General features: G+C 35.8%; 2 long non-coding RNA genes across 3 annotated transcripts in view; one reads left to right on the forward strand and one right to left on the reverse strand.

Annotated features, from left to right (window-relative positions):
- The window catches only part of LOC135299455 (uncharacterized), a 31,479-nt gene extending 20,030 nt beyond the window's left edge, over positions 1 to 11,449 (forward strand). Inside the window, exons 4-6 of one of the 2 annotated variants that reach the window (XR_010361435.1) lie at positions 3,354 to 4,915; positions 9,189 to 9,321; positions 11,160 to 11,449. This is a non-coding gene — a long non-coding RNA (uncharacterized LOC135299455). Of the gene's footprint in view, positions 1 to 3,353; positions 5,197 to 9,188; positions 9,322 to 11,159 lie in introns of those variants that run through there. The other variant, XR_010361434.1, reaches the window with a different exon arrangement.
- A 4,381-nt stretch (positions 11,450 to 15,830) lies between these two features.
- LOC135299457 (uncharacterized) overlaps positions 15,831 to 23,421 on the reverse strand; it is a 254,349-nt gene continuing 246,758 nt past the window's right edge. Inside the window, exon 6 of the long non-coding RNA XR_010361437.1 lies at positions 15,831 to 15,957. This is a non-coding gene — a long non-coding RNA (uncharacterized LOC135299457). The remainder of the gene's footprint in view (positions 15,958 to 23,421) is intronic.

Here is a 23,421-nt window from a genome sequence, read left to right on the forward strand (position 1 = left end):
GTATTTCTTTAGAGATAATTTTTAAAGGTACTCACAGACACAACTTTAATCAGAGTACACTAAAGTGATAATTTCAATTATTTGAGAAGTGCTGGAAGATATTTAAAGAAGGAATTTGAAATAAGAAACTAGCAATAAAGGTTTTTTTCCTAGGGCAGGAAGCAACTCTACACGTAAACCCCAAATCTGCAACACTATTTTATATTCTATAAACCACCTACACATGCTTTAAGCTAAGAATGTATTTAAAACACCTCTCCTAACTGAGGCATAGGTTCACGTTTACTGAACTGAGGGCAGCTAAATTGATAGCAAATTCATGTCACAAATAGGAGAAAGCAACAGAAATAGTTATGTTTCTATAAAATTTCTAGATAATAAAAGAGGAGAAAACGTATGACACTGAGGAAAACCAGAAAAGAACACCTTTCTTTCGTTACTTCTAAATACTGAAATCCCTCAAATTAAAATTCTTGTAGGAATAAGAGATAGCTGTTCTCCATTTTGTCTTCTAAAATGAGCAAGATTTGCACAAGGAAAAGGAGGGGTCAGTGTGAGTCTTATTAACTGATGCATAAAAATATTCTTTCAACACATTTGAAAAGTAATGCACTATAATTTGTACTAAAAAAAATAACAAATTTAATACAGCTTGTAGTAGGGTGACCTAATAATAGTTGATGCTGAAATATAGAAACTTTTAAAATATCTAAATTAAAACAAGTTATTACTGAAAGAGTTTCCATTTTATTTCTCCTGCTCTTTCCAATACTAGAGGAACAAGGGAAACTTTCTTTTTACTTCATCTGACACTGACTTCTTCTTTCTTTGCCTCAATTTCCCCATTTGCACAATGCGTCCTGTGGTATTTATAACCCTGGAAAGACCTTTATGATCAGCTGAAAACAAGAGTTAGGTAGCTGCTAGACTCCCTCAGCATGGCTCCCCACTATGCAATACTCACTGTGGAGAACATCTGTAGCCTTACTCATAATGATAAATGCAACATTTTGCGTTGCTGAGCAAAAGAAGTGCTACATACAATAGGAACGCAGTCATTTGTATTCCAGTGACACCCACAACGTGCTAGCCACTGATCTTGCACACACATACAGTCAGACAGGCCCTAAAGACCAGGTTTTTAGGAAGTGACAGCAGTGCTTTAATGACGTGTCAGTAACTGACAGCATCAGAGACAACAGCATGATACATGCTTTGAGGCACAATGCATCCTAAGCATGCCACATCTATTCAGGACGAGTCTAGAAAGGCCTTTTCATTTATGGGGATGCAGAATCCCCATAAGAACTGTGTTTAACTGGAAGTACTTGTAAATATATAATTGTAAAGGCTAATAAATTCTAATCAATAATGCTGATTCCTAAAAACCATAACTATATCAGCTCCCCACTATATGAGATTGAATATAAGTGTGTAATAAAAGACAATCAAGAGTCTTAAAATATTCACCTGGTAAATGAAAATAATGGTGAAGATGAAAAAATGAAGTCATAGTGGCACTGCCTTGTTTTTTGACATTTTCTTCGTTTAGATGATCTGTGTGGCCCATTTTAGGTAAAAATCAGTTTTTCTAAGACATACAAAAGCAAAAATTGATAGAATTAGCTCAGGCATTGTCAGCTTGCAGACAGCATTTCGTGAATACTTCAGTTCTAGTGAATTTATAGGGAACTGTAAAGGTTTCTTCTCAAAATGCACTTGCAATGTCTATGCTATTCTTTCTTTGAATGAAGGGTATGTTCTGCCTAAGGGCAAAGCATGCCTTGTGTATATATTAGTTAACATTCTCTCCATTAATAAGTGGAGACTTGGTTCTCTTCAAACAATATTGAGTAGAATGAAGCTTCCAAACACAGGAAGGTTTTTTGTGATTTTTCAAAAGGAAACATTAATAGGGGGATGAGAATTAAAAATGAAACAGCTGAATGAAACAATCAGAATGACACAGGGGCTCCAGTTTCTTAACACCAATTGCAAAATATTATCTTAAAACTTATGTCTGTATGCGGAATTGAGGAAGAAATGGGATTCTTAATGCTGGAAACAATCATAAAAAGAAGAGTATCTGGGGAGGATAAAAGATTGACAAAATATATGAAAACCTATTCTTCGACAATATGTTTTGAAAAGAAAGTATGTTTAATACACATTCAGTAAACTTGTTTGGGGTTTGAGGGTTTTTTTTTTGTTTGTTTGTTTGTTTGTTTGTGTTTTTTTTTTTTTTTTTTGTTTGGGATGGGTTTTTTTGGATTTTGGTTTGGTTTGGTTTTGTTTTTGAGAGAGAGAAGTGTCATTATAGAGATCAGTGAACTCTTTTCCATTATTTCTGTATTGCTCCTCTACCAGTTATTCACATGTTTATTCTCCCACATTTTCATAATTGCAGGTTAACAATAATTTTTTTAAATTACATCTATAAATACCTTGCAAGTTTTTCTAATGTAACACTTCCTTTTCTTCCTCGTTCATCCCTCCATTTAATGTTTCAGCCCATAAGCCCAGTTAAATCATCTTTATGTTGTGTTCCCACTGATTGCAGCATGTTCAGAGCATAGTTGATTTTGGCTATATCCATTACTCACCTTGATCTTTATATAAGCTATTATTGTTTTCTGTAACTGCTGAGAAACAAAACTGAATAGTGCTGGACTACTTACAGAAACACTATTGGGAAGTTTTGTCATTAGTAAGAATTACTGGCTTAAGAAAATTTGGAAGGGTTACTTCCTGTTGTGTTCAGACGGAAGCCAAATCCTGGAATGAAACCAATGCATGTATTGTAACACCTGACATGCTAGAAAGACCCGTCCAAAGCTTCTCTTGCCAGAATATTGTTTTTGCTGATAAGCAGCTACCATAAATGAATCATTAAACAGGAATCAATTTGTTGAAACAAAATTAATAAAAAAAAAAAAGAGTGGTAAAAGAATTCCAGTAGCAAAAGGGGCTTTTACTATCATACCTGTGGGGAATAAATCACTTGGCCAAAGAAAGCAAGAATTCACGTGTTGTATCAAACTTCTCAGAAAGACTAGATTGGTGTACAGCAAGGCATCATTCTCTTTTGCCCTTGGCAAGCTGATTTGGAACTGCTCTGTATAATGCTGTCACACTCTTGATGAAAGGATATCCACAGCCCTAAATCTTCATTGCCTGGAGAACCTAGAAATTCCTACTTGCATGCTGCACAGCTTCCAGGGCACAAGGTTATTCCTCCTTATTTCTCTACTATACATACTTCAAATTAGGGTTTTTTTCACCTCAGTTTTTCAAAAAGCCTTGATTAAATTTTCCTTTTGTAGTAACTCTAGTTCCTTTTTCTCTCTGATAAGAAAAAGAAGAAAAGCAGATATCTCCCCAGTCTTTAAAAAGAAAAGAAGAAGAACCCAAGGAACTACCTGCCAGTCAGCCTCACCTCAATTCCTTGAAAGGTGACAGCGGTGACAGTGGCCTCATTCTGGAGGCCATCTCTAGCCATGGGGATTATAAGAAGGTGGTTAAGAGCAGTCAGCATACATTCATTGGAGGTAAATCATACTTGGCCAACCAGATTGCCTTTTAGAATGAAAAAATGACCTGGATGGATGAGTGGAGAATTGTGGACATTGTTTACCTCAACTTCAGCACAGCACCCTCACAGGCAAACTCAGGAAGTGTGGGTTGGATGAGTGGGGAGTGAAGTGAATTGAGACCTGGCTGAACAGCAGGTCCCAGAGGGTCATAATCAGGTAATCCACCTGGAGGCCTGTCATGAGTGGGGTCCCCCAAGGTTCACTACTGGGCCCACTATAGTTTAACATTTTCATCAGTGACTGGGATGAAGGTCCAGGAACCTCCTCAGCAAGTTCACTGACAACACAAAGCTGGGAGGAGTGGACAACAACCCTGAGTGCTCTGCAGCCCATCAGAAGGACCTGGGCATGTTGGAGAGATGAGCAGAAAGGAACCCATTCGAATTCAGCAAAAGCAAATGCAGGATCCTGCACCAGGGGAGGAATTAGGACCCCTAATTCTCCTAGGCTATGTGATCCCCTTTATACCTATAACTTTGGGGTTTTTCTGTGTGACATCATTAACATTCACAAAGTACGTTTTTCCAGTTTTTCATAAAAGCTGTTACAGAACTGATTATTAAGCAAAATTTACTTTGCAGTAAACCTGTTTACAAGCTCCTTTGCATAATTTAACAGTAATTTATAAAGTGACAGTTGTAAGGTAGTCCCATAAGATGAAAAAGCATCAGAGGAAATAAAGTTTTTCAAGAAGAAAATCTTGTGTACTGGTGTGACTTGCATTGTTAACAAGATTATCTCTTAAGATAGTCTTGTTAATAATAAACATAGCCACATTTTTCACACTGCATTGGAATGGTGATTCTTAGCTTCAGTCACGCAAAGAAAAATTATTAACAGACATGAAGCTAACCTCTTTGGAAAAGGCCTTAAAAGGGTATTGCAGCACAGATAAAATACAAACTCACAGAACTCACAAATTTTAAGTCTGGAAAGCCCAACCATTCAAAAGGAAGTTTCTACTTAAGTAAACAAATGTTTGAAAGCAAGGAAATATAAAATTAATGGCATGCAGACAACATACATCTGCTGTCATGCTCCTTCTACAGCCAAAGAGTTTGAGGAAACTTTTCAACATTGAATCTTTGAGTTTTTTACCCTTATGGACTGCTTAACCAAGGAATTTTGACTTTTTTCCCAGCTTAAATGCTTAATATTGACTGGTTGCAGACTAGATGACAAAATTTCAAGACAACATAAGACAAGTATATTTATAGCAGGTTCCCAGGAGCAGAGATAAAGATCTAAGATTTTCTGCACTTCAGAGGAGATGTGTCACTTAACAAAATGCAGAAGATATAGTCAAAACAGGACAAATGGAAGTAAGTGCCTAGCTGCATACAGATATCTTATCTAAGATCTGGAATTGTGACAAAACAATTCAGAGCAATTCAACACCCACACTCCAGGGGACAAAACAAACTTATTAGGTAATAGTTGCGTTTTTAATGTAATTTTTAAAAGAACATTGTTCAAAATGAGGAAAATGAATAAAGAACATATTGTCTTTCATATCCTGCAAAACTGCGCATCTTGTTAGACTTGGCTTATGATGCAAGTTATACTTCAAAGCCTTTGTAATAAAGAACACTTGCTTATGTCACGTGTGTTTGATTTACTATTAAGCTATTATCCTAAGTGGAACTTGTGATTTGGAATTTGTTCATAACCAATATGGTTTTTCATACCAGTTGAATACATGAAGTTTTGCACTTTCACAGAGCTAATTAAATACTGAACAAGAGATAATACCTTTCCCCAATTTTTCCATTAAAAACAAAAAGCTACAATTCTGCCTACATAGGACGTTGTAATAATTTAAACAGATGCTAAGGATGATAAGTTCCAACAGCATGTTTTGTTATGTACAATGAAAGTCTCCATTTTTTCAAAGAAGTTACATTTTCTGTTCATCTTATCACTAGCAATAAAAAATTCATATGGACATTAAAAATCTCAAATTTCTTATTGCCAATCAGGCAGAAAAACAAAAAAAAAAAATGAACAAAGTAGAACAATAGGAGAACCCATCTCTTCTCATACATACACACTATCTGAACTGAGTTTCAATTTGAAATAATATTGTCCCAGTCTGCTTAAAAGAACACTGCACAGTATCTAGAATAAAAGAGGGGATGGAACTGGTGTTGGGTTTGACTTGTTTCCAAGAGGTATTTCTTTCTAATAACAGTTGTTTTATTTCAGCCTTTTGCCTAATAAAACATTTGTATATAGCTGATTTATTTGGCACAGGTCTTCAGGAAAGCAGTCTTGTGTTATTGGCTACACATCTTTTAAGTAAGTTTATGTCTTCCATAGTATCAATTGAACATGAAGATGGAACAGAATATGCACAAATTTTTTATACTGAGGATGCAAGAGATGAGGAACAGAAAGATGAAAGATGAAAATCTGAAAAGTTGAAAAGTACAAACTGTATACTACAACTAAATATTGTGGTATACACAACCCTTCTCCCTATATTTCAGCCCTCGACAAAAACTATGATATTTAAAACCTGCATTATAAAAACAATTCTTAACCTTCCATGAAGACTTAATTAGTGACGTGCTCTCTCTGCATATTTGTCATGTCCTCTCCATCTTGCTTTATGTGGTATAGTTATTTTCTCTAGAGAAAAAGGTTTTTAAGAAAAAGCTTTACATACACAGTTGGAAATATATTTAAAGTCAGGCCTATCCATCTTCTTCACACATCAAGTGAATCCTTTTGGATTCAACATAAATTGTCTGTTCTTCATTGTATGTGTACATATACCACATCCTTTTAATCCTAGTGACTTACTATCTATGTAAGAACATTGTCTCCAATGAAAGAAAAAAAGACAGAAACTAACAAAAAAATGCTCCATTATACAAGTGTAGAATGGCTCAACATATTTGAAGCGAGCTAGATATAGAAATCATTGTAAGGTTGTAAACATTTAAATAAACCCCTTACTTTTCTGCTTTGTTTATGGCAATGACCTAAAGAGGTAAAAGGTCCTGGAGACACTGGGAAGCAAACACATAACCATAAAGAAATTCTTCCATACAGTCTGTGGATTGTTATGCTAACCTGATACAGGAAAGGCCCTTGAATGGATACATAAGCACTCCAATGTAGAGAGAAGTATGAAATCATCTAGGCAGGAGCTCACATCCTCTACAAATATCTGAATTAAGATCTAAGTGGTCGTTCATGTCCATTAACGCAAGAGAGGAAGCAATGAGTTGAATTGTTGAAAGAAGGATGTTGTCCAAGTGTAGAAGGAAACTGTAATGGCATCTCGGTCCATTTGATTGCTTAATGCTTTGCTGCTGCTTTCAGGTCTGAGAAAGACCATATTAGAAAGAGTGCCTACTATTTATTATTTTTTTTTTCTATTGAAATATTCAAACTTCCTTCTTGAGTCAGCAAGAATCTTTCTGTATCAGATTTCTCACTGATCAGCACCAATTGGTGTTTATAGATTATTTTTAGGTGACAGCAGGCAAAGAAATAGTTCATGTTCACTAGTGGCTTTAGCTCACTAAAGCAGGTTTCCACATTAATACAATTAGTATTACTGCTTGCAATACTGATGTTATGACTGACACCGCTATTACTATTTTTTTAGGCTTTATCTGACCAGTACAAATATTTTTTTTTTTTGTCTACCTGATTTTAAGATTTTAATTTAACATAAAGAAAAACGAAAGGTAGACCAAACCTAAGGGTCAATCAGTTCATAAATCAACAGAGAAGTATAATCAGAATGCAAATTAGATCATGTGATCCTCAAAAAATCATCCTGGTAAGCTTAGTACACCTCTGCTTCTGTCACAACACAAAGAGATAGCAACGTAACAGTATAGGCCTATAGCAGTTCAACATGCAGCAATGTAGTTATATTTTACTTCATACATACATAATTATGATTATGAAAGTTCTTCATTGAATTTACTGAGTTATCATAAGATTTAGGGAATGACTCCTCTTTTCAGAGCAGGTTATAGTCTCACTACCAGAAATTTATTTGAATTACAGGATATTTATATAGAGACATCTTAATGTAATATGCAATCCTTAATAACTTTGAAATTAAATGAAAGCATACATTCATCCATATTACTTTAAAAACATGAATATTGCACTAAAAGTATAGATATTATCTTTTATAACAAGGCATTATTAACTGCATTAAGCACAAAAATTTCATTTTATTCTACAAATAATAGCATATGAAAACACTGGGAAAGTAAGTAAATGGGGTCTTTGAAGTCATAAACAAAGGAAAGTTATAAAACTTCCATGGGAAAATAAGCAACTATTTACTGTAGGGTATTGCTCAAACCTGCATTATTTTTACAGGCAAGAAGGCAACTGTAATATTTTAAAGCTCTTGTTACAGTAGCAGGACATGTTTTTGCTTTCATAGCCTCCTTTCTCAGGTGGTTGCCACATGTTTGGCTTCTGTGCAAAGGTATATTATTTCATGACTTACCTCTCTGGCACACGGTTTGGTTCAGAATGGGGAGATTTCTTTTAGGATTAGAATGTTTAGCCATTCTGCAGAATAAATATAAACCAGCACAGCAGAGGCTAAACTATGGATTACAGAAGAGAAAGGAAACAATTGAAGAATTAATCAAAATATAGATTCTGGCCACTGCTCAGAGGGACCTGGAAGCATAGAACCAGCTATCCACTTGAATTGAGGGACTGTCCCAAAATTCCTTATTATAGGATAGTTTGGGTTGGAAGGAACCTTAGAAACCATTGAGTTCTGACCTTCTGCCATGGGGGGAAGGTTTTCTTTTCTAGAAGGGAATTTTTAGCTGTAAAGATGTCTGTTAAAAAAAAAAAAAATCAGAAACTCATTCATGTAATGTACAAGATCCAATAACAGCTATCTAAAAACCTTCAGAACCAGCCTTTAGATTACAAAAGTCCATGAATTGTCCTTTCCATTACTAGTAAATATTAGAGCCAAAGCACCAATTTACCCTCCATACACTAAATATGTCTTCTAAATTAATCTCATGGAAATCGTAACTGATGTCTAAAAATTTTAGTCTGTTTGCTTATTCATTTTGCTCTTTTGACATTTCTTTGGGACCACAAGCAAGTTAGGGCAGAAAAACACCATGAGAGACTGATTTTATGGTATTTACCATCTGACCAGAAAGAATTACAGAAATCTCCCAGAGGTGTTTACAATCAAGAGGTTTGCACAGCAAAAGAACTTATGAGTTCTTCCACTGAAACAGCTCAGTTGTCAACCTTTTTAAGTTTCACTCTCAACAGAACTGAAATTACCTCAATTCAAGACCAAAAATACTAGTGCAAAAATAAATGCCTACTGCTGTATGGTAATGTCATGGTGTGAGACATCTTTTACTTTCAGCGGCTGAGCATGTAGTGGCTGGGGTAACATTTTCTTCAGTAACATAAGCACAGTTCCCAGTTACTTTTTCTAGCTCCGTATTTTTAGCACTTTTTTTTTCCAGACACAAGTAATTCAAACTCAATATATTAAAATTATGTATTACTGCGTTGCTCTTTTCTTCTGCATTTCCTAACCATGCTGCTGTTTAAAATTGTGCCATTCAGAGGGAAGGAATCAGAAAAGTGAGAGATGACTGAGAATATGCACCATGTTCTCTTTTGGGTTTCACTCTTGCTGCTCTGCCTGCTTTCTTTGATGGCTTCACCACTGAGAACTTTGAGCCACACACATGCAGAGGTCAGTTGTGCTAACCTCCACGGGACAGATTTTATCTGGTATGGCAGTTCAGACTCCAAAGCAGCTGCTAGATCGTGTCATCAGCACATCTGGCTCCATATATCTTGAATTTTCCTTTTAACAGTGTAGCTGGATGTGTATGAAAGACTAAGCATGGGATCATCTGCTCATGAGGTGTTAGCCTTACTGTGAGCCTCAGAAATAGTTTTCCTATTTTCTTTTCCCAGGGACAGGACTTAAACCTGCCTTGGATGCAGTTTTTCATCCAAGGCAAAATCCTGTCTCCACTGCTAGCAATTAGCATTTTGCTATTGATTTCTATAATGGCAGAAATTTTTCTTAGATGTACAGTATAGGGAGGTGAAGAACACTGAAAAAATTATGCTGAGAAACACAGAAAATTAAGCTGGTGGCTAAGGTAAGCATAATACTTCTGGGAAGAAACATGAAACAATAATATTTTATTAATCTTGTAATTAATATAATTATATAATATAACATATTATGCATTTAATTAGTTATATAATTTATTCCAAATTAATATTTTATCCAAGGTCTTCTGACAATATTGTCAACCATAATTGTCAGGAAAATCTTGCAGATTATTTTCTGCCTTTCCCATTAACACTTTTCTTCCAATGAATATTGCCAGAAAGATATAGTTTCTATATCTATAGTTATTTAGATATAGAATTTATTCTATTATTTATAGAATGAGTTGTAATATGTAAAGAGAGGAACAGTCTCTTTTTGTACACATTTTAACTCCTTATGTGGATTTACATCTTCATCCTTGAAATATGCCTGAACAAGTAATTTCTTATGCTTGTTTAGATGCACAGTTTTATTGATTTGCAGAAGGTACTCATTTAAGGATGTATGCTTGACTAACTATTAATGAAAGCAGGACCATTGGACTCATTACAAATAGTCTGAAAAGAAAATCTTAGCATCAAAACTGGTTATCAGTACTTCTTTCTTCAAAAATGTCAAAAGTAAACAGATTAAATTATTACTTACCACCTTGTTCAATAAACAGCATTCTTTATTATGCTGTTCTTACCAGAGTTCAGAGAAGAATTTTAAAAGTTAAATTCATGCTGAAATACTTTGCTGAGTCAAAGCCTAGATAGATAATCAATATTTCACAGATATAGTGGAAGGTTAGGTCTTAGAGGTCAGCTTGATCCTTTGACTTTGGAATTTAATACAAAAAGGTTTACTTACAAAACTTAGCAGAGTGTGTTAAGTATTCAAGAGAGTACTTCTTTATACAGTTTATTATAAATTCACTTCTCTGTGTACTTGTATTCACTAGAGATTCATGTTCTACCCATAAACCCTGTTATAAATTTTTTATTTCTGATTTCAAATGCTGCAATACTTTTTCTAATAATAAATGTTATCCCAAAGGGACTTGTGAATATGCTGATCACAAAAAGTGTCTCATGGGAACTTCCATAACAATGAGATGTGGACCCTGTGGTTTCTCACAAGAAAGTGAGGAGAATCTCTCTTTAATATCTGTATCTACTGATCATTTTTCACACAACATAGTGACATATTTATCTTCATGAAAGAGCATATTTTTATAGAGAAAAATTCATCTTACTATGTTATGGTTTAGTGGCAGATAATGTATTAATGAATTACAAGGTATTTGCTTATTATTTTGAATTACATTGCAAAGCTTCTTCTAAATATTTTTCCTTCAACTCCTCTCTCAAATAAGAAATCTTCAATAATGAAAACACAGCTCTAGGTGTATTTTAAGTCAGTGTCACACTGATGTATCTCCTCTGAATTTTGACCAAAATTTACCTCCTTATATATTTCAGATGCATATTATCCAGCTAGACTCAGCTGCACTGCTAAATTTGGAAATAGATGTCTGCAGGTTGGATTTCACTTCAAGCTCTGTTGATGGATCCTTTTTTTTTCCTGTGTGTATAAGTTACTCATATTGTCCCTGCTATTAGAGTTTCTGTCTTCCTCATAATCCTCACCTTATTTATCCTTGTAGTCCTGAAAATAGATTTTGTTCCAAAGAAATTAAGCAAAAAGAAATAAAATAATTAATCGAAGGTCATGGTAGTGACCCTTTGATGCAGGGGAGGAAAATGACATCAAACTGCTGTCATGCATTACTGAAGATTGCCCTTAGTATTATGCTGTTTTGGCATTCTTCCTTTGCTTTCTGTATCACAACCTTAATATAAATACTGAAATTTTTCATTCCTCATTTTTCCTTTCTTAATCTCAATTACACACTCCACCTGGCAATCTGCTCTGCCCCTGAAATCAGAACTCTTCTTGACTCAGTGTGCACTATGCTTAATCCTTTCCTATAACTAAAAGCACCTGCCATTCCTTTCCTGTGTTCTGGATAGTGTTTTTTTACGGTCTAAATAGAGCTCTACTTTGTCCCAAAGTGTTGCTTGCTATTCACAAGTTATCATTTCCTTCAAGAAAAGTTGTAAGAGGACTCTCTTTAATAATATTCATTATAAAAATGCTGTTTTAGAAGAATATCTTAATTATTCTTCACATATCAGGAGAAGAAAAGGAATGAAAATACCCTTTTTTTTTTCTCAAAATCTTCAAATCTAGGCCATGTAACACTCAGCGGTGATCTGAATAGCCAGACCCAAGAGTATTTGGTGTGTTCTTGTCCTTGTCTGTGTCATCATGCTGATCAGTGCATCTTCATGACAGTGTGCATTGGTGCAATGCAGGGCAAGTGTGATGCTTTTGGCATGGACAGGTGAGGTGAGAGCCCAGAGGAGGGAACAGCATGAACCACAGCACCAACAAATCTGTGAACACTGATGATGAAAGGCAAGTTTTCAACCCAAGAGTGGTTTGTAGTGAGTAGCTGAATAGTTAAACCTGCAGCACTGAGGGAGAGGTTACTTCTGGTTTAACCCAGAGCTGCTGCAGCCAGAATCATTTGCTCTGGCTATGCCCTAACTAAACGCACAGGGAATAACACCTATGAGTGTCTAAACACTGAAACAGAAAATGCTCCCAGAATTTCAGAATTTCAACCATAAATTTTTTGCTATCAATGTGAAAACCACATGTATCTAAAAGTTGTCATTAGGATCGAGTAAACTAAGGATCAGAGTCTCCCTGATCAGAGAGACTCTGATCCCTTTAGGATCAGAGGCTCGCTTTCCGTGATACTCCTCTGTTATAAAGTCTGAATCTCTGTATGGTCTGTGTTGGAATAGTTTCATATGCTTGGATAAGTCTTTTGAATGAAGAAGATGAAGAAAAACTTCCTATGGCAAGTAACAAAGGAACTCTCATGGTCAGATTTTTTTCCTCACTTAGGTAAAACTGCAATCATTTTTGACTGGAATTTAAATAGACAAAAAGACTGAATTATGCAAAAATTAATAAACATATCCAAAATGTGATATCTTACACTCAAGTCTACTAAAAATTATTTATTTTCTCAATCAGATATAGGAATTCCATATATATTATGAATATATTAATGATAATATATTTTAAAGATATTTTCCAGAAAGCATATAAAGACATGAAGGGACTCTGGCATTGTAGGATTAGATGCAATATAAAAGTAGTTATATAAGTAATTCTAGTATATAGAATTGCCAGAAACATTGTTTATTTAAAGTGGTTTGTACTTCCTCTAATAACAATCATGCGATTGCACATTGATGTAAACACATCAGTTTGATTCTCCAGTCCAGTGCAAGAATGAAACATCAGTTTTCACACTGCCATCATTACTGGACTTGCTGAACTAATGCCTGGATTTGTTATAGTAGAATTATTTGGTGGGTGGATATGTACATATCCACTAAATATATATGCTAGTTTATATTATGCAAGTACTAAAGAAACAACAAAATTGTAAAAATCAACTAGGTGGTTATAAGCATGAAGTGAAGAAAACTGGAAAAAAAATTGTTTATAATAAGGCAAAGTAAATTGCCAATGGCCTTACAAACAGTTACCTTTTTTCGTTACCTCAATCTAGTAAGTTGATAAGAATATAACAGAGATCATGAGCATAAATGGAATATGTGTTGCTTAACATGCTTTGTTAATTTTCTATGTTTGATTTATAAGTAGAGAATAAAACAAATCGCACTGGATAGTATAAGTTAGCCCATGGACTGATTAAGGAACATCAGCTGCCTAAGACATCAGACACAGAGGAATTCTTCTAATACATTTACATCTGTTTTATACCTACTGACTGATTGGATGAAATATCCCATGGTCCCTATCTCCAAGCACAGCCATCAAGACTATTTGGGTACAAGAAAGACAGGTTAATTTGTGGTTGCTGCATTGTTAGGTAGGAGGGAGCCAGGATAAAGCAGGGGACCAAGAGGACCAGGAATGAGGCATCCAATGACAAGAGTACTCCCTCAATATGTCACTATATCATTAATTCAACATGCTCTAAACAGAATGAGTGAAATCCAGAACAGTAAATAATATTAGCAAAAGGCAGTGCTGATTCAATTACTGCATCCCTAAGCCTCTCAGAATCAGGCCCAGGAACTATCAGCAGTCTCTCTTTTATGTAGTTTAATTTTTGATTCCAGCTGTAGACCGCCCCTCTTCTTCCTTGAACAGGAGCTCATCACACCCTGGTGGGAGCCAGTTACACCTGCCCAGGGAAAGCTTTTTCAACATGTCTTCTCCTATTTTATTTTCCCCCCATCTGTACACAATACTGTCCAGATTCTCTTGTTATATCCTGCTGAATAAACTTCTTTCATGTTTATGCTCCGGTCACCCTGGTAGACACCTCCACAATGATTTCAACATGCAAATCCTTTTTTCTGACAATTTTTCAACATACACAAAAAGACAAGAAATTCCATAAATCTATTAAAGCTGCATGGCCAAGAGCAGCCCTCCTCACCATGCCTGTTAAGTTGAAAAGAGTACACCATAATTCCTTGATTGTGCCTCTACAATTACTGACAGAGCAACAAAAATAAGAATGAGACAAAAGATGATTGTGTTTCTGAACAAAATTGAGGTTTACAGGTCATTTGGGATTATAACAACCAACCTCAGTGAAGTACAGTCTGATAGAAGGCACCAGACACTGCTAATCTGACACTAGTCAGTGAACACTGAAGAAAGTATTTCATAGATGTTTCCTCTACTCAGATTTATAACACCACTTTTATGATATTTTCAAACTTTTTTCTTTTGAAAGATGTTCATGCTTTTGATTTTGTAATTTATTTTTTTTTAAATTTGCACAGAAAACAATGTGCCCAGGAAGCTTCATGACTAATCTGCAGGAAGTTTCAGGCTAGTAATGTCCAAAATCATCTATTTAGAGATATTCTTACTCTACATAAGAAGGAAAGATAATTACACATTAAAACAAACAAACAAACAAACAAAACAAAACAAAAACCAAAAACCAACAAAAACCAGCAGATATAAAACAAGATCTAACACACAATTCAGGAAAGCAATTTTTGAAATGTCTACTGAACTCGTAAAGAAATAGGTATTGGTGGGACAGAGGAGTGTAGGAATATAGACATTAAATATCCACTACATAGGTTACTGTGGTAGGGGAGAGTCTTCATGTCAATCCAACAGTCATATTTGACAAGCCAGACTCTTGCTTTTTTGAACAAATTCATTGAAGTTCATCTTCAAACAGATACTTTCTGGAGAAGAAAAGAAGTCATATGGAGTTGAAGGTGTCCAGCCCCTGTTGGCCACAAGCAAAGTGAGCCATACTGTCTAGTAGTTGGAGTCAGGAAATGAAGTTTCAGTACCATGTTCAGACTCATCAAGAGCCTCAAAACACTTCTAAAAATGGTGCCTACATTTCAAGACCCTAAATTCCTCTGTTAAAAAAGCCCAAATAGCCTCATGCCAGTGACCTTGCATCTTTCCATCAGCTAATATGTCTTACATGGCTAACTCCTGTCCTACACTATGTACAGAGCAGGATTCTCACTCCCAGCTGTTTCTGCTGGAGAAAGAATAAACTCAAGGCAGGAGACTGATAAACTAAATCACAATCTTACTTTATTGTTTACATAAAGATTTAAGGTTACTGTTTTTTCTCTTCCCATGTCTAAAAATTTCATTAAACAATTTTTGAGTTTGGTTAATAATATCTGGGGTATTAATTCTAATAATATGTGAGCTTATAGTTTTTTATGAATAATTCTCACCCCTGCAAACTTCAGGACAACATTGATTTCACCATCAGCACTTTTTAAAGTAATTTAATTCTCCAAATAATATAAAGGGACAGTCATGTATTTAATTTTCTACCTGTTTGAAAGCTTCATTTATATGTTTGGGGCTTTTTTCACAAATGATCCATTTTTAAGCAGCACATCTCAGCTTGATAAGAGAGCAGAAGGTAAACTTACATGAATTGACCTACAGGGCATTAATTTGGCTCAGATTATTTTAGTAAACACAAAAATCCATTCAAATCAATTTGGTCTAAGCAAAACAGTTCAACATAGACTCACCTATGCAGGAGCATGTGAGTGATGCATTCAGGACTGTAGAGCTGTTGTTTCCATTTCCTCTGCCTCTCTGCCTTAGTTGATAGCACTTGCAGGATATGCTAATGTCATCATTACGCAGCCCCTGACTCTGCCTTCGGGGAAGAAAAAACACAAGCTAGAGTGAAAGATTTGTCTCTGAAAGCCCATTTGAAAGGTCACCTGAGAGTAACAAACAGAACTTCACTGTGTTTTCTGACTTGGAGAATTTGCAAACTTGTGAAAGGACCACGGAGATGTACAGCAGGGTATTGCCAAGCCATAGCATTTCCATTAGAAAACATAGAGGGGTCTCGGGAGTTAAAATTCAAGGGCTGAATAGAGGATGGTAAGAGAAGAGCAAGGGAAGCAAAAGGCAGCTGGAGCTGGGCTGGCTTCCAAGGGCAAAGCAGTAGTGATTGATAATTACAAAGAAGACCTTATAGTATCCTTGTATTTGTCTGAGAATCTTTTAATAGGATATTAATTACTTCTTTATTGTATATGGAACCCACATGTTAAAAAAATGCCTGGGAAGCATTAGGTTATTCGCTGTGATTATTCATTACCCATCAGGCAACTTCTCAGAATACGATGACTCTTCAGCATTCTCCCAAACACCAGATGTACTCCTAAAAGGCAAGATGTCAGTAACATTGACAAAATGCCCTGCACAGAAGTTGTCAGCACTGGGCAGCAGGGATCCCTCCTGCAGCGCAGCGTGCTGATGCCTGGGAGCCAGCTACCTGCCCTCTCGTTAGCGCAAGGGCACTCGCTAGTGCTGTCAACAGTAATGAACATGACAGGGGACTGCCTGCAGGACACATGCCATTGACAAGGTGCCCTTCCCTACCAAACAGACTGCAACCACTGGGTGATCGAATGAATGTGGTAGGGGCAATCTCTTCAGACTGCCTAGAGCTGCTCTTCTTGTGTCTGTCTTGGAACACTGTGGGTGTGGGGTCTCGAGACATTGCCTTGCATATGCTGCATCTTCTTACAATGCAGCACTGGCACTAAAACATTAATTAACTATCTCTCAGTAGTGATTAATGAAAGGCTCTGCCACAGTAACTCAATGTGTTCTATCCATTTTGCAAGCACATCATCTCCTTATATCTTCATTTGACATTTACGAAAGTGTATTTACTACAAGAATTGTATTGCAAGAAACAGCACCTTTCCAATTAAATGCACATTTTGAAACCAGAATGGAGCTAATACAAAAGTATTCATAACATAATGTCATTGCAATGGATTCTTAAACACTCTCCTAGCATGACAATGATGCTGGCTCAATAGATTTGTAAAATACTGAAAAGTGAAATACCAGCACAAACACTTCGAGCATGCAGATAGGTTTCAAACAATTCAAATTTGAGGCTCTTTGTCAAACTCCTTCCCATGTTACCTGTACTCTCCTATTTTAGATTCAGCTACAAAAAGAGCTTCTGTATATTCTTGACATCCTCCTCTGCTTCAAAACAGACATAGGCTAAAACATTTGTTGAATTTCTTCCAGTGTTTTGTGGAAGAGAAAGTTTTGTCTCATAGTTACTCATCCCTTCCAAAGCAGAGTTTTCAGTTTTTAGGCTTTCTTTTAAGTTTTATTCTGGGAGAATGAAAACAAACACACAAAGATATCCCATGTTTGCAGTCTTGGCTCCCTCACCAACTCAATGTGTGGCCTTTTGGATGTCACTTTGCTACTGGTGGTTTTCCTAGGCTTGGGAAGAAGGGAGGGCCCTGCAGGAATCTTGTTTTGGAGTAAGGCTCTCTGCAAAGCATCTTTCCCAGGAAAATAAACATTTTAGCAAATCACTTTATTTTACAGGATGAGCTTTATACCCAAGTCTCAAGTGGATTTGGAATTTTCTTGAAGCAAACAGTTCAAAACGTCAGGGTATAATTAAATGTCTTTGTTTGGGATGAACATGTTCCCATGATAATTCTCCTATTAAGGAATTTTACCAGTCCCTGAAGATCTTCACGGTGCTGGGTAAGCTTATCTAGATGCAATAATTTCTTTTTACTATTTTTTTCTTATTTGTTTTTTCAGGTCTACGACACTCTACACAAAACATTATATGCTTATTATTTTATGGAAATTGTTAAAATTCTGAACACTTTCCAAATTTAACCTATCTCTCAAAAAATTTGCATTCATTCACAATATCTTTTAAGTGCACTGTGTTCATAACAGCACTAAATTGAAAACAACTCTTGCTGGTGGGGAATCATATCATGATTGTTCAGAAAATACTTATTGGGAAACAGCAGAACAGATATGCTGTGCTGTATCTTGTTTTTCATGCTTTTTTGTAGTCTTTTACTAAAAATTGTATTTTCAAGGTAGAAGAAAACAAAGGAAAATGTTAGAAAGCCACTTTCATCTACAAATTTGCACTATGAAGCTGATCAAACACTAGTAGACCACTAAGACATGTGGTGTCAAAATGGCAAGAGGAAGTGAAGCACCTGGACTGAGGATGCATAGTAGGTCAATTGTAGATGGGAAAAGAGGACCCAACAAAAAATGAAGTGCCTGGCAGTTTCACAGTTTCCCTCTTTTTCCTGGAATTTCACTTCAGCAACGTAAAATTAAATTTAGATTTTGATAACTTAATTTCCTGCTAGTTTTCAGTGTGATAGTCAGAAAACCTAAAATTTCTGCATTTGAGCACCAGCTGTCTTTAGAGAATTGATTCTAGAGGGTAACCTGGAATAAGAATTTAATCCATAATCACACCTTCTGAGTCCTGTTATGTTCAGGGAGTTTTACACCACTTCTGTGTGAACAGTGGAGACACTCACATAGAAAACCTCTCATGTTCTTTGCATCTCAGGGAAGCCAAGTTCTACTTTAAGTCAGTTTAATTCTATTATCTCTCTTCTGCCAGGATGAGAACTTCCTGAACCTCTTAAGCAGGGAAAATATAGTAATATAAGCAGAAAGTTTTGGTAATATATTTTGGCAATTTGTACATTTGTTTATTGGAAAAACTGCATCTGGTTCTGTCCTTGGATTGATAAAATGATAATGTAAATTAGTTTCACAAAACGAGAACATATTTTTTTTATATGTGCAGATTTATACTTCAATTCTGTTTACTCATTGAAACTCATTCTCATGTTTTTTGAGATAGCTAAACTGGAAGTTTAGCCTCAATTTTGGAGTGAACTTTCCAGCCTCCCTTGAATATTTGTGGACATTTTTGACAAATGTTTGTTTCCAGCTTTTCCCCTTATTGCCAAGATTTGGGACTGCAGATCTTATCCAGTGTACAGGGCATTTGTATTTGCCTGTCTAGTCTGGTTACATTAAGGTTTCTAGGATAAAAATTACTTTCTTAACTGAAAGTAATTGATTTATGGAAACTGGAGAAGTCTTAAGAATGTATGCAATGCAGACCACTTCCTAAACGATCAAAAAGTATCACAAATTATTTTCTGTGACTATGAAAAATTTTTGTTATGATGCTTTCCCAAATGCCAGTGAGTATGTGCATTGTATGAGCACCTGTGTGAGTAGACATTGCTCACTGACTGCACCAAATTGTTCTCAGAGATAAAGCAGGTGCAGCTTCACTAATTTATGTGACACCATGCTTTTCCCACACACATGGCATTTCTACTGCTTTTTAGCTGCAGTGGAGCTCAAGAGGAAATTTTTGTAGCACAGGGGTGTGTGTGTGTCTGTGTGTTTGTATTTGTCTCTGTGTGTCAGCTTGTATGTTTATAACACAGCAGAGGTTTAAGGTAGTACTACAAAAACCAAGGACAATGTAAATTATTAATTAGCAAGAAATTTCTTTTTTTTTTAAAAATTGACCACATAGAGCATTTTTTTGTACACTGGAAAAGAGGATAAACTGGCTAATAATAGAGGACTGCTTTTTGTAGTGCCACAGAGCAGTGCAGTTTTAGAGACATCTAGGGAAATCCCTTGTGTGCTACCATGCAGGTACAAAGTACTGCCCATTCAGGGCTGAGCTGTGCTGTAGGTGCACCCATTTTTAGTGTTGACATTAATTGCACTAAAATTGAAAAATGGAATAATATTTTAAATAATAACTATTGTGTGGTGTGTCATGACAGACTTGCAATTATATAAAAACTGTAAGTCTCCAAGGAAAAGTAAACTGGATATGCCTGGTTTGCCTGGTTGACCACTGAGATTTTTTTTCCATTTTCTGAAAAAGTTGGGATTTTAAAATCAATATTTCGTGAGAAAAGGCTCTAGTGTTTGCAGTAAGGTTTTTGATTTCATAATGTGTTTAGTGAGATACCACGCACAGACTATTTCAAGCAGCATATCATGTCCATTCAGAGAAAAAGGCACTGAGCCTATTGCTTTAGAAAATTGTTTAAGTTGTTGCTGTGTGACCTTAGATAAGTCATCAGTCCTCTGAGTCCTGTTTTCTCATCTCATAAAATAGGAATAAGTGGGTTTATTCTGTCTCACAGGGTAATTGGGCAGCTAAATACATAGGAAATACTTGAGAGAGCTATAATAATAGGGGCTACATAAGTCCATAATGCTTCAGAGCAAGGAAATAGAAATGCTAGCACTGAGAAGTACTGCGCTAAAGTAATGATTGTTTGGAGTTAATGTACCTACTTCATGGCTTTTTCAGTGAAAGAACTAAATGTGTAATGTTATAGTGATGAAGTTCTGTTTTAAATTCCACATGCCCAAGGCTTAAACTGTGAAATTACTGCAGCCACATCTGTAGTGCATTTAATCTAAAAAAGTCACTGCATATCTGCTGTTCTAATAGAATGTTTTAAAAATTTACATGAATGCAAAAGGATTTACACAATGCTATTGATGTCTAATTTTTTAATACCTAATTTTCATTCCACAAACATTCATATACTCTTACTTTTGGGTTATTTACACTAGATTGGATAGGACTGAAAAATGCTTGAATGTCTGTATATTAGTTTCAGATCATGTTTCTGGTTTTGCTATTTCCTCCACCCTTTTTTAACCTTTTCCCAACTTTTTAAATTTTAAATATTTTTCTGAAGAACCTGTTTTGTCAATTTTTATCTTGTGAGAATCTGACCATTGTCTCATTGTCTCAGCTCTCTAAATCTTCCTACATCTTTTCAGGTCCTCTGTTGATGCCAGCACCCTGATCCAGAGGCATGTCTTATGCTGGTTCCTGTTTGGCAAAGCTTCTAAAAAAGCTCTGTCATGTAAAAGAAGCAGCCAGATTGAACATTACAAATACTCCATGAATCAAAATGAACAATAAAAGGTCATGTTTTCATGGACGAAACAAGCCACAGAGTGTTCTTTTCTGTCACTCTAAGTACTATGAAAACTGCATTTAAAAACCATTTTACTCTGGTACTACAAATATATTTGTGGAAATGCAAATTTTATGGACAGAAAATATTACAGACCTTGGATGGTCTAATAATATATATCCAGAGGGCAATGTGTTAGCAGGAACTGTTTCTTCACAACATTTCTCTTAATGTGTGACATAATGCAGCTATTGCATGGAAAGTGAATTTTTTTTAAAAAGTTTCATTATTTCTTTAGTTATGAAAGGCACCAAAATTGCAATGAAGAGAGATAATTAGAAAATACAGAATACTGACATGTTCTAATACAAGTTATATGGCAAGAAAATACCTTTCAATTCTTAGCATCATCTGTTGATTTTCCGAGCAAAAGTTTTTATTGAGAAGAGAAATCTTTAAAGAGAACTATTTTCATGAAGAAATACATTTTGTTCTAAAAACTAAAAAAGCCTTAAAATGGCAACAAAGCTTTTGTTTTTCTTTATGAGTTTTACTTCTCCTTTTGCTAGAAAGATGTAGAAAATATTTTTTGAAGTAAGAATTCCATTTATCACTGCACTTTTAACTTATTTTTTTATTGCCGAAAAGAGAAAATAAGAATATGGGAAGAGAGGTTTTCTTCACTGTCTTAAATTTTGAAGCAACCAATGTGAGAATATTCTGTGTTTGTACATAACCAGTAGTACAGGAGATTGAAAAGTAATTTTCATATGCAAAAACCTTTTAACAAGGCTATAGAATTGCCTTCCAAAGAAGTGGTCACATTACTCTGAGATATTGCAAGAAGATGAGAAAGGAAACAAATGATGTTCAGACCATACTGCTTTCCTTTCCTCTGTGACAAGATGGATAGAATGACCTAATATGCATTTTGCATTTCTAAATTTAATTACACTGATATAAACTGTCCCCCAAGAGTAGATGGCTCTCTCCCCATAGCCATTACACTTTCCAAATACATTCTCTGTTACACCCTGGAAAGATCTAAAAGCCTCTGAACCAGAGACAGCAGGACTGCAAATCCAACAAACTTTTGTTTTCTGAGCAGCAGCCAGATTTGGTTCCTGGTAATTTTTCAGCCACTCTGGCTCTTGAGAATTGTTTTTACCAAATCAGCTTGTGTAGCTAACAGCTTTCTGTTCTGTACCACAGTCAGCATGTTGTCTAAACAGACCATTATCCCTAGCCCTTGCACACAGAAGGCTGCTACCATGGAGCTGACAAGAGGCCAAATGGTAGGCTGGACATCTGCCAAAGTTCTCCTTCCCAGCAAAGCCTGGAAGAACCTTTGACATTTTTTCACTAACAGGATAGTAAGACATCATTCAGGTCTAATCTCACTACAAAAATGACCAGAGCAAGGCTGGAGCACCTCTGAAGACAGGCTGAGACAGCTGGGGTTGTTCAGGCTGGAGAAAAGAAGGCCCCAGGAAGACCTTAGAGCACCTTCCAGTTCCTGAAAGCGCCCTGCAAGAGACCCAGAGAGGAGTTTTTTACAAGCGCATGTAATGACAGGACAAGGGGGAATGGCTTTAAACAAAAAGAGATTAGTTTTGGATTACATTTTAGGAAGAAATTATTCATTTTGAGAGTGGTAAGACACCAGAACAGGTTGACCAGAGAAGTTGTGGGAGCTCCATCCATGGAAGTATTAAAAGCCTGGTTGTATGGTGCTATGAGCAACCTGGTCTAATGGATGGTGTCCTTGCCCATAGCTGGAGCTAGGTCAAATTTAAGATCTTTTCCAACACAAGCCATTTTATGATTCTGGAAATGCAAAATTTCAGAGGCTACCTCAAATTTAGACTACATGAAAATTTTATACTTTAAAAAAAGACATCTCCTATGATAACCAGAAAGTCCAGTGCTACATTGGCCAGAACATCATATTTTTCCTCTTATTTTGGCACAGAGCAGAATACTTGTCTCTCATGTCCTAGTGGCATAAGAGACTGACCACCCTCTTGGGTGAAAATCTCGTGCTATTCAGTTCAATGAAAAATCTGCCTGTAAGTTTTTCACTTTACTGAAGCTGAAGGGATGAGGAGGAAATGAGAGGTTTAGGAAACCAACTTTCTGTCCCATTTAAAAAAAAGTGATTTAGAGGAAAGTGTCCAAAATAAGGATAAAATGTTTAAATATAATATTTTGCAAATTATTGTATTCAAAAAATGTTGTTTTGAAAAAGTTTTTTGGGATGAGTTTGAGTGTTACATGTAGCCTTGAGTCCATTTGCTTTCTGTCATAGAAGTGGGTA

The sequence above is a fragment of the Passer domesticus genome, chromosome 4, assembly GCF_036417665.1.
Source record: "Passer domesticus isolate bPasDom1 chromosome 4, bPasDom1.hap1, whole genome shotgun sequence".
NCBI lineage: Eukaryota > Metazoa > Chordata > Aves > Passeriformes > Passeridae > Passer > Passer domesticus.